At 45.5% G+C, this 18,685-nt stretch overlaps 1 protein-coding gene across 3 annotated transcripts in view; it reads right to left on the reverse strand.

Annotated features, from left to right (window-relative positions):
* RGS17 (regulator of G protein signaling 17) overlaps positions 1–18,685 on the reverse strand; it is a 156,584-nt gene that overhangs the window by 79,515 nt on the left and 58,384 nt on the right. The window lies entirely within an intron of this gene.

Genomic DNA, 18,685 nt, shown 5'->3' on the forward strand with positions numbered 1-18,685 from the left:
AATCAGAAAGAAGTGCAACCAGAGACTAATAAAATCACCAGACAACAAAAGTAGGGAAAATGATTTTATTTTCAATTTAGTGATCAAAATGCATCAGTTTTGAGAATTTATGTCTACTGTTTATATTTTGCACTATATTTATCTATTTTTTGTAGCTGTTTTGAGGTGACATTGCATATTTTAAATAGCCACTAATGACCCAGATATCATGAAAATATAATGTATAAAAGGATAAACACTTTCAATAGTAATGGTGGTAATGTTCAATGATATAAAACACAATCAAAAAATGAAGGAAAAAGCCTCATTGGACATTACTATTGAAAGTGTTTATCCTTTTATACATTATTGCATATTTTAAAGTCATCTGTCTTAACCTCTTTGAAAATACCCCAATATAAATGATAATTAACATTTTCTCTGCGTACAGTGTGCTTTGTGTTTTTTAATTTTGTGGTTACCATTATGCATTGTTAATAAGATTGTGTGTATATGAAAAATGAATGGAAGAAATTGAATTACAATTAGTACTATTATTATGGGGGTGGGGTCAGGGGCAGAGTTTGGTGGGTCTGGGGCAGAGCTTGGGCGGGGGTACTCGGTTGATATTTGTTAAACTTAGGGGGTACTTGGCTTTAAGAAGTTGAGAAACACTGGTCTAAGGAATCCAGGAGCTTTGCCCTGGGCTCAGTATCAGCCTCTGATTTGACAGGTAGAGCCTTGTCTAATGTTTGTAGTAAAATACATTCCTTCAGGTGGTGATCATCTTCTTGAGTGAGTAGGAGATGGATCGAAAGGTATGCCATATGATTCCAAGGCAGACAGAGTGAGCTCAGACTCAGATTTGGTATGGTATCATGAGAGATCAGAATCAACTGCAGGAACTCCAGGTGACTCTCTGTAAGAAGAATGTAGAGGGGAATGGTGAGACTGATGAGAGGATGCTCCTCGATGTCTTTGGTACCGATCCGATGAGGACAATGAAGAGGAGCGTCAAGAAGCTTTCTTATGCCCAGAAACATGGGAACGATGCAATGCAGAGCGATGGTGCTCAATGCAGAGCATCTAGCTGATGAAGAGCGTCGATGCATAGAAGGACATCGATGCCTTGATGTAGAGCGACGATGTTTTGATGGAGAGTGTCGCTGAAATGTTGAGGATCGATGTCTTAGTGGAGAACATCTACTAGTAAACCGATGAGGTATAGACAGACATCTCAATAGGGATCTGGAATCAGTACCCTGTAGCCTTGAGGTGCTATGCTTAGGTCGGACCAGTACCAAGGGAGTTGATGTTAGCACTGGTGTCGCATGTAATTTAAACATGTCACCGATCTCCCTCCTGAAGAACTCATTGAATTGCTCTTTGAAGAGCTGCACCGGAACCCTTGGCTCAGCAACCCATACTATTGGAGTAGCAGGGTGTCTAGGGGTGGGTGACCTCGACAAGGATGCTTGCTCTTCAGGAGACACAACCAGTAGAGATGGAGAGCGGTGGTGTCGCCATTTAACCTGCATTGAGGGACTTGATGTTGCAGAGGATTGCGATGCTGGTGGGGAAGAAGATGGCTTCTTAGCTGGCTTCCCCGATGTGGAATCTCATCCGATGCTGCTGATGATGCTGGTATCGCTGGTGCCGCTGGCTCAGAATGTTGTCCATAGCTGAACTGACGAACTTCTCCTGTTGAATGCGAGGAGCTTTCAGTGAGCGCTTCTGCAAGGTGGAACAGCGCAGGCAGGAATCAACATAATGCTCAGAGCCTAACACTGAAAATACTAGCTATGCAGGTCAGTGATGGAAATAGGCCTCTGGCACTGAGCACTTTTTAAAGCCCGTCAACAATTTTGACATGGACAGAAAAATTGCAGCAGCAAGATTAAACTCAATGATGATGATGATTTTTTTTTTTGAGGAACCCCCCCCAAAAAATAAACAAGGCTGAAAAGCCTCACACAAAGGCAGAACAGCCCCATCTGCAGAACAGCCCCTGCTGCAGACTCTCACGCACCAACCATCTAGTCCTAACCCCGCCATAAATCCATCCTTCTGGCTCCTTTTCCTCCTACTCTGCTCTCCTCTCTATACTTCTCTCTGTCTGAAACCTCCCTCCCCCAACCTATTCGACCCCGCAAACACCAATAATACCTGCCCTGGTCTCAGAATCCCCACACTGCTACGCACCAGAAATCACCCTTTCAAGAAAACCCCCGAAAAGTCAACCACGATTCACTAAAGCCCTTGCCCTCTGCCAATCTTCCCAACGCTTACCCCAGTCCCAACACTTTATTGCAACGCCAGATCCGCATGCAACAAGACCCAAATCTTGAAGAACCTTCTAGACGAGCTCAACCCTGGATTCCTGTGCATCACGGAATCATGGATCGCCAAAGACGATCTATTCACACAAAACGAACTCCTCCCCCACGGTTATCAAAGTCTCTTCTCTCCCAGATCCAATCGAAAAGGAGGCGGACTGGCACTCCTCTATAAATCTTTCTTTGATGTCCAGCTTCTTGAGAAGGGCACTCACGCCTCTCTAGAATATATGCTTGCCTCAGTCAACGATGAACTCCACACTCACCCATTGGACATCTTGTTACTATACCGTCCACCTACCCCTTGGATCAACTCCTCCAATCTCGTCTTTGAGGCCATAACAAACGCCTTCCTTAAATTTCAAAGACTACTGATCGTTGGTGATATTAATCTCCACCTTGACGATACCATTAGCAAGGACACGATCGAATTTAACAACTTCCTTACCTCTCTAGGTTTCCCCCCACCTACCTCCTCTCCAACCCACGAAAAGGGGCACACACTAGACTTCACCACTTTCCTTAATCAAAACTTCAACCGACGACACTCATTGGGAACAAGTCCATTGGTCTGATCATTTCTTAGGGGCTACCTGTCTCCCCATCTTCATGTCTCACCTTGAATCCCCATCCCGCTCCTCCCATTCCATAACCTTCCACAAAAAAACTTTGAGTGATCTATTCTGGTCCAAATTCCTCAATCAACTGTCCTCTAATCCTAAGCCTACAGATTCCGAATCCTACTGGCGCAACTGGATCTCCCTCTCCGAATCCGCCTACCACTCACTTGCTCCAATATCCACTAAAACCATCTCCTACCCCCGAAAGGCCCCCTGGTACCTCCCGCTTCACAGAGAACTGAAACAGAAATGTCGCGCTTTGGAGCGCAAATGGAAAAAATCTAAATCCCCTTCAGATAGACAGACCTGGAGGGTCAATATTAAACTCTACAATTCTACACTAAAAAAAGCCAGGAAGAACTTCTTCGGAGACAAGATCTCCAGATCCAACAACCAGATTAGTGCGTTGTTTAACATTTGGCGCTCCTTAACTACAAAAAAGGACCCATCCTTGCTCCCCTCGTCTCTGTCAGCCGATGCCCTAGCAAACTTCTTCAATGATAAGGTTACCACCCTAACATGCTCCTTCCCGCCTACAGTTTCCTACAACTCCCTGACTTCTACTGACCTCAACCCTACCCTACCTGTTTCCAATCCCATTCCAGCCGACAGATCCTGGACTGTCTTTGAGCTTGTTTCCGAATCGCAAGTCTCCAAACTCTGCCTCAAGCTAAAAACTTGCAAGTGCACCTTAGATCCTTTCCCCTCCTACCTATTTGAGAATATCTCTGCACAGGCCATCGCTTCCCTCACCAATCTTATAAACTCTGCCCTAACATCGGGCCTTTTCTCCTCCGAAATGGGACATATTGCTCTGACCCCTCTACTGAAAAAGACCGACCTTGACCCCTCCATACCATCCAATTACCGTCCAATAGCAAATATCCCTCTCCTAACCAAGATGTTAGACTCTATCATATCCACTCAACTCTCATCCTATCTATTCTCCTACCCCACCAATTCGGCTTCAGACCAAATTTCAGCACCGAATCCCTATTGGCCTCACTAATCTCTAAGGTGCAACAACTCCATTCTCGTAACAAATTCGTTGTTCTTCTACAATTCGACTCTCCGCAGCTTTCGACGTCGTCCATCATGATATCCTAATCTTCCAACTCTCCGAAATAGGCATAAGCTCCACAGTCCTAGATTGGTTCTCGAAATTCCTACGCTTCCACTCTTATACCGTTAACATAAACGGTACCTCTTCCTCCCCCTGGAAGCCGATATGTGGAGTCGAGCAACGCTCACCCCTCTCTCCTATCCTTTTCAACATCTACATGTCCTCTCTGAAACTCCTCCACCTATCCCCCCTAGAAACTCTCTACACCTATGCCGATGACATCCTCATCCTCCTCGAGACCGACTCGAACCTCACTAACCTCGCTGAGAACATATCCGCATGTATAATGAACCTCCAATCCTGGGCCCAATCTGTACAAATGAAACTGAATGAGTCCAAAACAAAATTACTTTGGCTCAGCCCAATATTAGATCATTTACCCACCTCCATCCCATTATCTTCCGGCTCCACTCTTCAGCTTGAGTTTACAAGCAAAATCCTGGGCATCATCATAGACTCTTCTCTTTCCTTCAATGACCACCTCAATTCCTTGGTAAAAAAATGCTTCTTTAGCCTTCATATGCTGAGGAAAGTGAGATCCTGCTTTCATCATTCTCACTTCGCCATCCTTGTTCAATCCACCAACCTCTCTAGACTGGATTATTGCAACTCCATCTATATAAGCCTAACTAAGAAAAACCTCCATAGACTCCAGCTAATTCAGAATGCCACGGCTGAGCTTATTTTCGCAAAAGGCAAGTTCAACCATGTCTCTCCACTCCTGTCCAAACTTCACTGGCTTCCAGTACACTCCAGAGTCCTTTTTAAATGCGCCTGCTTAGCCTTCAAGATCCTGCACGGCATCCTTCCCCCCATTATTCCACTCTTTTGGAACTCCTCAAACCCTAACTCCACCAGATCCTCCCAAAAATTGAAACTATCATTCCCTTCTAAAAAAGGTATATCCCACGCAGGAAAACTAGGAACATCCCTCCCCTTTAGAACCACAGAACTCTGGAACAACCTCACATCCCCGCTCAGAAATTCAAGCTCCCTCCAATTCTTCTGCAAACACCTGAAAACTTGGCTCTTTTCAAAAATCTAACACCTCCCGCTCTCTGGTACCCTGGCCCCTCTCTATCCTCTCAGTTCCTTTCCTATAACCCTTCATTGGATTTCCTTTTTATCCTAACCCTGTAAACCGTGCCAATCTCTATGCTTGCGGAGATGGCGCGGTATACAAACCTAAGGTTTAGTTTAGTCAGAGCCCAAGTGTTATGAAAAAGAAAATATTATAGTTATTTATTTATTTTTCATAAAGAATAAAGTGAAAAACAATAGTCAAAGGCCAGAAAAACTACACTATGGGTCGAAGGCAATGTTGACAGGACGAAGACCAGAAAAACACACTCCGCTTCACGGAGAATGAACAGAGGAGCCGCAAGCCTACATCGGGCAGGAAGGCACTCGTGCATGTGTGGTGTGGGCAGTTGTGAAGTTTCTTAAAATTTGAAGTGACAGTTCACTTTTAACACTGTCTGTACCGGGCTCCGTGGATGATGCCACCCATATGTGAGAATATGCTGCCTGCTTGTCCTAGATAAACAAAAAATTGGGATTTTGGCTCTATTTTCCCTTTGGAGGTAAAACAAAAAAATCTTGATTAATAAGAGGCTAAAAGAAATAAGAGCTAGAGTTAAGTACTGGAACAAAATTTCAACCCCATTCAACAAAATAACAAGCATCTTTCATAAAATTAAGACACTGTGTAAGTAAACTGTATACCAAGAAAATATTATGTGACTATATGAAAATAGGTTGAAACATATCCTCATTCAATTTTGAAACATAACATAATAGCCTTACTGGGCCAGACCAAATGGTCCATCTAGCCTAGTAGCCCGTCTTCACAGTGGCCAATCCAGGTTACTAGTACTTGGCAAAAACCCAAATAGTTATACACAACTATACAAAGTAGGGTAAATATAGTCAATTACTGATATTCAATTCATTAAAATGCTATACCAAAAATGCCATAACATAAAATTAATTAAATATTTAATTTATTGATTTCTTTAATTCAATTCATAACCTAAAAACTAACAAAATTTATTTCATCTATATTTAAAATCTGCAATAACATGTAATACACAGTGCAAAGTGCTACTAATAACAAAATCATAGGCTAGGAAAAGCTACAGGTACTATCTAAAGTTTTAAAGAAGAGTTCATCAATCAATCTTCAAGGTTCTTAATGATGTTAAGTTTTGAAGCCATTCAGGCCCAATGAAGCTCACTTAACTTGATGATGAGTCAATTACAGTCCCAATATCTCCTTGAGTAGTAATCTGTAGGCTTGACCAGGCCAGTTGTTCCTTATATTAATGATCCAATTAGAAATGCTTAATCAGTTCTGAGGTTCTCTCTTCTTAATCCTTAACCTTTTCCTATCGTAATAAATTTTACGTTACGCTGGTTCCAATCGTAATTATTTTAGCAAAGTTTTGTATTATTCACCGTTATCATTTACGGCTATGGTAAACATAATGTAATTAAGTCATAAGTCTGTAAATTCAAATATTTCGTGTTCCTGGCTCTTTATTAGTCCATACAGACTGTTTATCCACTGTCTGTCATTTTTGGAATGTCCCGTCATCCGGGGCACACAATAGGAAAAGGTTAAAGTTTTTCAGTTTTACTTATATTGTTCAATCAGCATAAGCCTCCAACTCCAGCTGAGTTTCAGTTGAGTTCATCATCAGGGAAGATATAAGTACTAAGATAATAATAAGAGTTTTCTAAATACTAAATATCTTAGTACTTATATCTTCAACCTCCCTGATGGACTCAACTGAAACTCAGCTGGAGTTGGAGGCTTATGCTGATTGAACAATATAAGTAATTAAAACTGGAAAACTTTAAGGATTAAGAAGAGAGAACCTCAGAACTGATTAAGCATTTCTAATTGGATCATTAATATAAGGAACAACTGGCCTGGTCAGGCCTACAGATTACTACTCAAGGAGATAGTGGGACTGTAATTGACTCATCATCAAGTTAAGTGAGCTTCATTGGGCCTGAATGGCTTCAAAACTTAACATCATTAAGAACCTTGAAGATTGATTGATGAACTCTTCTTTAAAACTTTAGATAGTACCTGTAGCTTTTCCCAGCCTATGATTTTGTTATTAGTAGCACTTCGTATTACATGTTATTGTATATTTCAAATATAGATGAAATAAATTTTGTTAGTTTTTAGGATATGAATCGAATTAAAGAAATCAATAAATTAAATATTTAATTAATTTTATGTTATAGTATTTTTGGGAGACACAAACTTTTGGCTGTAGTATAAGTAGGCTGTGCAGTTCCAAGTATAATCAGTCTGAAGAATAGCCAAGCAGAACTAAGAAACTAAGAACTGTGAACTATAACAGCAAAAACACTCCCAGAAGGAGAATAGTAACTAACAGAGAAATACTGTTGGATATTGAATAGAATAAGAATCTTCAAAAATGTCCCCACAGTTCGCCAGCTATGCCAGATGAACCAAACGTCACTGTTCTTTTAATTTCCCCTAACACACCAAAACAGAAAGACACCGCAGAAAAAAACGTACTCTTCAAGCAAAACTCAGAATAAAAAACGACAGGGCTGTGTCTATGCCAGTCTGGAGGGACTAAAAGAAAGAAAATTAGCAGGTAAGAACCTAATTTCTCCTTCTTTATCATCCCTCCAGATCGACACAGAAACTAATGGGACGTACCAAGCAGTACTCATCATGGGTGGGACCCCCAAAGGGCCGCCATGAGAACACACTCACCGAGTACCACATCCCGACGCACCTGAACATCCACATAGTACTGTTACATAAAATAATGGAGGGAAGACCAAACCGCAGCTTTACACATATCCACCAGAGGTTCAAGAGAAGACTCCATCTAAGAAGCTGCCTGACCCCAAGTGGAATTAACTCAGAGAAATTCCAGAAAAGGCTTATTCTTAAGAAAGTACACAGAAGCAATAGCCTCCTTATCCATCGTGCAATGGTAACCTTAGAAGCACTGTTCCCCTTACGAGGAGGTCCCCCTTAGAGGACAAAAAGACGATCCAATTTCCAGAACTCCTGGGTCCGCTTAACATAAGAGCGAAGGATCCAACAGACATCCAACTTGCGCAACTGCCTCATCTACAAAGAGCTCTCCCGACTACCCAAGACTGGGAAGACCACGGACTGGTTGACATAAAAAGGTGAGACCACCTTTGGTAGAAAGGAAGGAACCGACCACAGTACAACCCACTCCCTAAAGAACTCCAGGAAGTGAGGCCTACAAGAGAAAGCCTGCAGCTCGGAAACGCGTCTCACAAAAGTAATGACCATCAGGAAGCCCGGCTTAAGCGTAAGATCCTTCAACGTGCAGGAACCCAGAGGCTCAAAAAGAGGGCGTACTAGCACAGAAAGTGTCAGATTGAAATTCCAGGCTGGAACCAAAGCAATTTAGCCACCCTCAAAAACAAATCACATCCGGAGAAGAGGCCAAACGCCGACCATGCAACAAACCGCGAAACGCAGACAAAGCCGCAAGCTGAACCCAGAGGAAGGACCAGGTAAGGCCTCTGTCCAGGCTATCCTGCAAGAACTCCAAGATGTGAGGCAAAGAAGCGTGAAAGGGAACCACGTCACACACGGTGGAAAGTCTCCGGGAACCCAAGAGAGTGGAGATCACCTTATCTGAATTACCTTTCTTACTTAGGTGTTCTCTCTTTAAGGGCCAAGCCGTAAGACAAAAGGGACCCGTATTGAACATTGGAATGGGACCCTGCATCAGAAGTCTTGGCAAGAGGGGCAGCGGAAGAGGATCTGCTACAAGAAGATGAACCAGATCTGCGTACCATAGGCTCCTGGGCCAGTCCAGAGCCACCAATATCATGCGGCCGAGGTGACGAGCAATAAGAAGGACTCTGCCCACCATCGGCCATGGGGAAAAAATGTGCAGGAAGCCATCCATTGGCCAAGGCTGCACCAGAGCATCCAGCCCCTCGACCTGAAAATCTTTGAACCGATTGAAGAACTGTGGTGCTTTGGCATTGACACTCGTGGCCATCAGGTCCATAACAGGCTGGCCCCAGGCCTGCACAATCAACTCGAAGGTTGTGGGACCGAGACACCACTCGCTGGGATCCAGCACAAGACGACTGAAGAAGTCCACCTGGACTTCTCCACTCCTACAATGTGGGAAGCTGAGAGGTCCAGAAGATGAGCCTCTGCCCAAGCCAAGAGCAGAGAAGCCTCCTGCACCAGACAACTCTTGTTTCTCCCTGACAACTGATGTAAGCCAGCGCCGTGGCATTGTCCAAGAGAACCCAAACCGACTTGCCCGTCCGCAATGTCTGGAACGCTAGTAATGCCAACCGAACGGCTCTGGTCTCCAGAGCATTGATCGACCAGGACCCCTCCTCTGGAGAGCAACTGCCCTGAGCCAAGCGACTAAGAAACTGAGCTCCCCAATCGAGAATATTGGTGTCTGGGAGAAGCACTGTCCACCGAGGCAGATCCAGACTCACTACCTGCACCAGATTGGAAGACTGAAGCTACCAGCGGAGGCTGCGACAAACTAACCCCCACGAAGAGTATCGTGCATCTGAGGCGACCACTGCCGGAGAAGAGCATACTGAAGTGGACACATGTGAGCTCAAGCCCACCTGACCATGTCCAAAGAGGCTGCCATCAACCCCAAGACCTGTAGAAAATCCTGCACCCGAGAACACTGACAATCCATCAGAATGCAAATCTGCGACTGCAACTTGCACCCTTGTGCTTCTAGGAGGAATACTCTTCCCCAAGCCAGTGTCGAAGAGAACCCTGAAGTACTCCAGGTGCTGAGATGGAGTCAATTGACTTTTGGACAAGTTGACCACCCATCCCAGAGACTGCAGAACTCCACAACTCAAGCCGTAACCCGGGAGCTCTCCTGACAGGACTTTGCTCGAATCAACCAGTCGTCCAGATAGGGATGAACCAGAATGCCCTCCTTGGCTTAAGGCCGCCGCCACCATCACCATAAACTTGGTGAAAGTCCATGAAGCCGTGGTCAGACCAAAAGGAAGCGCACAAAACTGATATTCCTTTCCCAAAATTGCAAAGCAAAAGAAACGCTGATGGGAGGCCCAAATCGGAACATGCAGGTAGGCCTCCACCAGATTGAGAGAAGTCAGAAATTCCCCAGGCTGGACCACCAGAATGATCTCAGGATCTCCATGCGAAAAGATGGAACCTGGAGTGCCCTGTTGACACTTTTCAGATCCAAAATCCCATTCTTTCTTGGGCACCATGAAGTAAATGGAATACCTGCCAGTGTGACATTCCCAAGGAAGCACTAGAACCACTGCTTTGAGGTCGAGCAACCTTTGCAGTCTCTGCCGAACAGCCTATTTCTTCCAAGCTGCCTGACCAGGAGGAGAGAAAACAATCTGGCAAGGGCCAAGAAAACTCAAGCATATGTGTCCCGAATCACCTCCAAGACCCAATGATCCATTGTGATCTTTGCCCACCCCTGGTAAAACTCCTGCAAACTGGCGCCCACCAGCACAAGGGGAAGGGCCCGCAAGGAGTCACTGGGCCGGGCATGTGACAGAGGGGCCCTCGGAAGAGTCACAACCCACCAGAGGGCACCCCAAAAGTACTGCATGCACTGAAAGAAGGCCCCTGGAAGGAAAAGAAGACGCACCGCACCCCCCCCCCCCACCACAACCAGGGCGGTATCAACGAAAATCACACAGACGCCTCCGGGCAACTCCACCCCACAAAAGCAGGCGAGAACAGTCCTCAGGAAGACGGGACACCTTAGAGTAAGTCAAAGCCTAAACCAACTTGTCCAAATCCTCAAACAAGAAAGAACCCCAAAAGGAAAATTTAGTAAGCTTAGCCTTAGATGCCGCATCTGCCGACTAAACCCAGAGCCAAGGGGTACGGTGAGCAGCCACTCTAAGAGCCATGGACATGGTCGAAGACCAAAGCAGATCATACACAGCATCTGAGAGATAAGAAGTACCCAGCTCAATCTTAGCTACCTCCTGATCCACCAAGGACCAATCATCAGACTCCCGGTCAAGGACACGCTCAGATCGTCGAAAACAAGCCCGGGTCAGTAGACCGCCACACATCATCACCTGAACCACCAGGGAAGCCATGTTAAAACTTTGCTTCAGAAGGGACTCCAGTCAACAATCCTCAGAGTTCCACAAGACTGAGCCACCCTCAAACGGCACCGTATGCCGACGCGCTATGGCCGAGACCACAGCATCAACCACAGGAGACTTCAAGGTATACCCATCTCCATCAGCGATAGGATACAGCCGAGTCATGGACCACATAAAACAAAAAGGTGTTTCTGGCATCTTTCATTGCATGAGCACTATGTCCTGAATATCCTGAAGCATCGGAAAAGAACGGGAGGCCGAACAGATCTCCCAAAGCAAGGGATCCACCACATGTGGGAAGTTCCTTTGCATCTTCTTCAAAATGCAAAATTGACAAAACCTGAAGAATAAGTTCTTGGAGCTCTTCCCACTGGAAAATGTGCACCACTGACGCATCTTCGCCAGCAGCTCTGAAAAACACATACCAGTGGCATCCGTCTCCCCGAGAGGATCTTGATGGTCCAAGTCCTTAGGAGAAAAAGTCTCCCCCCCAAAAAAATCCTCATCCCACGAGACCTACGGCCGCTTGGACGAAGACCTGGGGGGAGGGGGGACCACACATGGGTCCGGGGCTGACGTTGAAGGGAGCCGAATGGGGGCAGATGCGGAAGGCAAAAGTCCTTCGAAAAACCCGAGACCCCTCAGGAAAGAAACAGAATCCTCGGTTGCTTGCAAATAAACCTTGCACAAGGCTAAAACAAAATCTAAGGAAAAAACCCCTGGCGGCAAAGCATGACTCACTGCCAAGGCAGAAGACCCAGCAGAAACCTGATCCTGTCTAAGACAGGGGGAATGCCACCTGAGGCTGCAGACAAGATGGCGGAAATTTCCACCAAAAACGGTGAAAAACCTGCCAAAAAAAGACTCCCCCAAGGCCTGCAGTGGCAAACAAGCTTGAAGAGAACCAACCACTACAGTAGGTAATTTGGCAGCCGCAAAAAATGAGTCCCCAGCACAATCGGTAGTAAGGGAAACCGCATTTCTCTATCAGCGGTTGGGGAAATCCCTGTGTAGGTGGTAGGGGGAAGCCCAGGTTTCCCCACTGCCTGCTGCCGACTTGCGGTGCATGCATGAAGGGGAACCCTGCTCGCCGGCACACAAAGCTGGAAAGGATTCCCATTTGCGATGGTCAGTGCATTTTTTGCACACGCCAGCCACATTGATCTTGCACCTGGAGCACAATGAACACTTTTTTCCTTTAAAAGTGCTCATTGGAAAACTGCTACAAGAAAAAAATACTCTTGCTGGTTATCAATAAAATTTGATTTACCTTAATTGAAGGCTTCCCTTCAGACCAGCACTGCCTCAGGACTTCCCCCCTCCCCTCCCCTCCCCCAATACAACTTTAAAGTACAATTGAACAGACCCCACTAGCTCTCAAAGCTATATGTCTTGCCGATAGCGGTGGCAAGGCTTACAGCTGAGGCACCTCTATAAAAAAATAATTGGGGAGGTGAGGGAAATGGGGGGAGGGACCCAAAAAGGTTCCACAAGCTCAATCTGGCACCACAAATGGGAACAAGGTCAATTTAAACAAAATCAAACAGCCCTACACTAAACCAGGGAAAGACTGCACAGGCTTACAACCTGCTGGAGAATGAGAGCAGACTGATTGTACTTGGGACTGCACTGCCCACTTATACTACAGCCAAAACTTTGTGTCTCAGTCTCCACCTGTTAGTCATGGTAAGCTATTACCAATCAGTTTCTGTGCTGGTTTGGTGGGACGACAAAGAAGCTCAATAAATTTCTGAAAACTTTCAATTTATTGAGCTTTATTAACATTTCATGGAAGTTCTTGTGAGGTTTTTGAGTTGATTCTCATGCTTTCATGTTGAGTGGTGATGAGTGTAATGAAGAAATTAAGTTCTTACCTGCTAATTTTGTTTCAGTTAGCCTGTAGACCGGTACAGTTACTTATCACTGATGGGTTATATCTCATTATGACCAGAAGGTGGAGACTGAGACCAATACTTGGTTGTAGTATATTAGCTGAGGCTCCCCCTACCAACCCAGTCTGCCGAATAGCCAAGCAGAACCTAGGATAATACTAACTGTGAACAGTAAAAACACTCCAAATTGGAGGTTAAAAACAACAAAACTCATGGTAACAACTGTTAGAACATGTATAGAACTAAAATCCTGCAGTGAAAATGTTCCCACAGCTTACCAGCTAAGCCAGCTGAGCCACAGCCACTGTTCATGTATCTCCCTAGCCCTAGAAAAATACTAGAACTCGCAGAAAAGCAAAATATTCACATGAACAAAAACTGCAATCACTGCAGAAAGATAGATAGGTTGGGGAACTATACCGGTCTACAGGCTAGGAGAAAGAAAATTAACAGGTAAGAACCTAATTTCTTCTTCTGTGCTGCCTCATAGACTAGTACAGTTAATTATCACTGATGAGACGTACCAAGCAGTACCCATCAAAGGTGGGACCCCCAAAGGGCCGACACAACATGCTCACCGAATACCACGTCCCGACGCGCCAGAACATTCACACGGTAGTGTCTGGCAAAGGAATGCAGGGAAGACCAGTACAGTTACTTATCAATGATGGGACGTACTAAAGCAGTACCCATCAAGGGTGGGACCCCCAAAGGGCGACACCAGAACACTCTCACCAAATACTGCATCCTGATGAGCCGGAACGTTAACAAGGTAGTGTCTGAAAAAAGGAATGCAGGGAAGACCAAACTGCAGCCTTATAAATATCCACTGGAGGCACTAGAAAAGACTCAGCCCAAGAAGTTGCTTGACCCCCAAGTGGAATGAGCCTTGATAAATTCTGAACAGGGTGTTTCTGAAGAAGGTATGCGGAAGCAACAGTCTTCTTGATCTAGCGTACAAGGGTAGCCTTGGAAGTGCCATCCCCTCGAAGGACTTCAGGACGGTGAGCAATTTACACTTACACAAACTCCAATTGTACTGATTAAACCTGCAGTAGTGACTTTAGACTCTATTTGGGACTTAATGGCTGGTTTTGTTAAAAATATTACTCCTACATTTCAACAAATTGAAGAGAAAATTAAGGAACATGATAAGGAACTGAAGAACTTAAGAGAAGAAACAAATACTTCTAATTCATCAATTCAAAAAATAGAAAAAGAAATTGAATCATCGAAACAAATTCAAGAGACCTTAGTTAAAGACAATATTAACCTAAGGAAGAAGATTGAAATGCTTGAGAATAACTCACGTAGCAATAATTTAAGGTTAATTAATTTTCCAAGACTCGAGTTAGTAACACCTAGAGATATGCTTAAGAGATATCTAATGGAAAATTTAAAGATATCCGAGGATTCATTACCACCATTTTCAAGGGTTTATTACTTGCCTGATAAAGAACAAAATCAACAACCAAAAGTAAAATCTTCAGATCAAGAACCTTTAAATATTTCACAGGTTTTAGAAACATCTGAGAAGGATTTAGCATCACCAGCCACTATGATTATCACTTTAGCTTTGCCAATTGACAAAACATGGTTGTTAAAACTTTACTTTAAAAATAGACAAAAAAGCTTTCTTGGTTATAAAATATTAATGTTCCCAGATCTGGCACGGGAGACGCAAAGGCGCCGCCGTTAATTTCTTCTTTTGAAACCTGGGGTTTTATCGTTGGGGGCAACTTTTTATTTGAGACATCCGTGTAAGTGTATTGTATATTATCGTACATTTAAATATGTGTTTTTTGAACCATCACAACTGACCAACTTCGTGGCTATGTCTCGTCTGAATTTTAACAATCTTTGAGCCCTATAATTTAGATATTGTGACCCCTATCTCAATGCTCTCAGTTTTCTGTTATTATTACTGTTCTTTTTTTTTTTTATTATTCGCCAAGTTTCTTTAATTCTTGGATCTTAATTTGTGGACTTGAGCATAAATAGTATATTTGTTAACTTAGGAATTATATTACTATTGTATTTGATATCCATTCTATTCTTGCTTTCTGTACAAGTGTAATACTTGAAATTTAAGTTGAAAACAATAAAAATATAATAAAAAAAAAAAAGGAAGTGCCATCCCCTTTACGTCAGTGGTCTCAAACTCAAACCCTTTGCAGGGCCACATTTTGGATTTGTAGGTACTTGGAGGGCCTCTGAAAAAATAATTAATGTCTTATTAAAGAAATGACAATTTTGCATGAGGTAAAACTCTTTATAGTTTATAAATCTTTCCTTTGTCTAAGTCTTAATAATAATATTGTAACTTGTAGCTAAAGAGACATATGATCAAGAAACTGTTTTATTTTACTTTTGTGATTATGATAGACATACTGAGGGCCTCAAAATAGTACCTGGCGGGCCACATGTGGCCCCCGGGCCGCGTGTTTGAGACCACTGCTTTACGTGGACCCACTAGGACAAAGAAATGATCTGATTTCCTGATCTCATGGGTCCTCTGCATAGAAGCTGAAGGACCCAACAGACATCCAACTTGCACAACTGTTTCTACTCTGAAGATCCCTCCCGACTACCCAACATCGGGAGGACCACTGACTGATTGATATGAAAAGGAGACACTACCTTTGGTAGAAAGGAAGGAACAGGCTGCCACACAACCCACTCCCTAAAGAACTCAAGAAAGGGAGACCTACAAGAGAAAGTCTGCAGCTCAGAAACACGTCTACCAGATGTAATAACCACTAAGAAGACTGCTTTAAGGGTAAGGTTCTTCAACGAGCAGGCATCTAAAGGTTCAAAAGGAGAGCGCACCAGCATGGACAAGACCAGATTAAGATCCCAAGATGGAACAAATGGTCACACAGGAGGCTTGAACCGCCCACAAAAAGCAAACGACTTCAGGAATGGCAGTAAGCCGCTGACCTCGGAACAACCTATGAAAGGCTGACAAGGCTGCAAGCTGAACCCAGAGAGAAGACCAAGTCAGGCCACTATTCAGGCCATCCTGCAAGAACTCTAAAATGTTAGGCAGGAAGAGAACAGTCCACGTGCATTACACCACTCCTCATATATATGCCAAACCCATACATAAGCCCGAGAAGTGGAAAGGCTCCAGAACCCCAAGAGAGTAGAGATCACTTTATCTGAATACCTCTTCTTACCTAGGCATTCCCTTTTAAGAGCCAAGCCATAAGACAGAAGGAACCCGGATCGAACATTGGAAAGGGCCCTGAGTCAAAAGGTCAGTCGAGAGAGGCAAAGGATCCACCACCAGATGCCGAACCAGTTCCACATACTACGGACGGCCAGTCCGGGGCCACCAGAACCACTAGGCCAGGATACCGAACAATGCGCTGAACTCTGCCCACCAAGTGCTACAGAGGAAACACGTATAGAAACCCCTTATCGGCCATGGCTTAACCAGGGTATCCAGCCCCTTGGCTCGACCGTCTCTGCTACGACTGAAGAAGCGGGGTGTTTTAGCATTCACACTCGTGGCCAACAGGTCCATGAGAGGCTGACATGAAGTCTGCACTATGAACTGGAAGGCTGCGTGACCTAGACACCACTCTCTGGTATCTAGCACGTGATGACTGAGAAAGTCCGCCTGAACATTTTCCACTCCTTCTATGTGGGAGGCTGAGAGGTCCAGAAGATGAGACTCTGCTCAGACCATGACCAGAGCCGCTACCTATGCCACCAGAGAACTCTTGGTGCCCCCCTGATGATTGACATAAGCTACCGCCGTGGCATTGTCTGAGAGAACCCTGATCGACTTGCCTGTCAAGAAGGACTGGAAAGCTAACAATGCCAGATGGATGGCTCTAGTTTCTAGAAAACTGATCGACCAAGATGCCTCCTCCGTGGACCAGGTGCCCTGAGCTGAATGACCTAGACACTGAGCTCCCCAACCTAGGAGGCTGGCATCCGGGAGAAACACCATCCACTGTGGCTGATCCAGACAACCCTTGAACTAGATGGAAGGTCTGGAGCCACCAATGAAGACTGCAGCGAGCTAAGCCCCGAAGAGGAACAGGGAATCCAGACTGTGTCTCTGGGTTGACCACCTCTGAAGAAGAGCATACTGAAGAGGATGCATATGGGCAAGAGCCCACCTCACTACATCTATGGAAGCCACCCCCAAGACTTGGAGGAAATCCTGCGCCCGAGGACACCAGGACGCCATAAGCAGGCAAATCTGAGATTGCAATTTGATTACCCGAGCCTATGTGCTATACTAAGACCCCATTATCAGATTCACGGTCAAGGACACGCTCGACCCAGTGAAAACACGCTTGAGCAACCAGCCCACCATACATCGCCGCCTGGACCGCCAGGGCAGTAACATCAAAAACTCTGCTTAAGGAGGGACTCCAACTTACACTCCTTGGGTCCCTTAAGGCAGAGTCTCCCTCCACCAGCACCGTATGCCACTTCGCGATGGCCGAGACCACCGCCTCCACCACAGGCGACTTCAAAGTTTCTTGATCCCCCTCCGGGATGGGATACAGGCGGGCCATAGAATGTGTAAATTGCAAGGGGGCCTCCTGGCACCTGCCACTGAGTGAGCATAAAATCCTGACTACCCCGAAGCATAGGGGAAGAGCAGGAAATAGGGTGGATCACCTGAAACAAGGGGTCCACCACACGCGGGGGCTCCAACACGGTATCCTCAGACCGGAACACAAAAGGAGACTGGCAAAAGCATCTCACAGAGCTCGTCCCACTGATAAACGTGCCCCACAGATGTGTCGGCACTAGCAGACAGAGCGCAAAGCCACTGCTAGCAGGAAAACCGTATCCCCCAGAGGATCCTGGAGACCTCCCCAAAGGGTCCAGGTTCTGAGAACCAAAAGACTGCTCCTTACAAACCAGCAGCGTCCCAAGAAACTCTCGGGTGCTGGGACGCGAGAAGAGCAGAGGGAAACAGAACTGTCACTGAATGGGGCCGACCCTTAGAGGGCATCAAGGGCAAACCCCCCCCTCCAAAGACCCCCGGGGTGGAAGCAAAAGACCTCCGGCTGCAGCAATAAAGCCAAACATGTAAAACAGAGGGGAAAAAACCCTAGCAGCCCCATGGAACTCCCTGCCACAGCAGGGGATCCAGAAACAACCTGCCACCTGTGTCACCAAACAGGGGCGAGGGCACCTGAGGCTAAACAAAAATGGAGGTGCTTTCCACCAAAAATGGAGCTGAACTGCCAAAAAAAGAAGTTCCATAGACCTGCAGTGACTAAGAGGCCTAAACCACCCCAGCCGCTAAGCAGGAAAAAAACGGCATCAGCTGTTAAGGGAGTTCCCAGCCACTTTGTGGTAAGGGAATCCTTTCTGCCTGACCAGCCTTCCCCCATGTGGGCAGTAGGGGAAGCCCGGGCTTCCCCGCAAACAACTGCCGGCCACAAGGCACTCGTGAAGGGGATCCCTGACTGCCAGCATCTGATGCCGACAAGGATTCCCCTTCGCAGCGGCCTGCCTCGCTCGAACAGGCCCGTCACGAGTGCCTTGCTCGAACAGGCCTGTAATGAGTGTCTTGCGGCTGGATTACAATGAGCACTTTCCCCCTTCCAAAAGTGCTCA

Source organism: Geotrypetes seraphini, chromosome 3 (assembly GCF_902459505.1).
Source record: "Geotrypetes seraphini chromosome 3, aGeoSer1.1, whole genome shotgun sequence".
Classification (NCBI taxonomy): domain Eukaryota; kingdom Metazoa; phylum Chordata; class Amphibia; order Gymnophiona; family Dermophiidae; genus Geotrypetes; species Geotrypetes seraphini.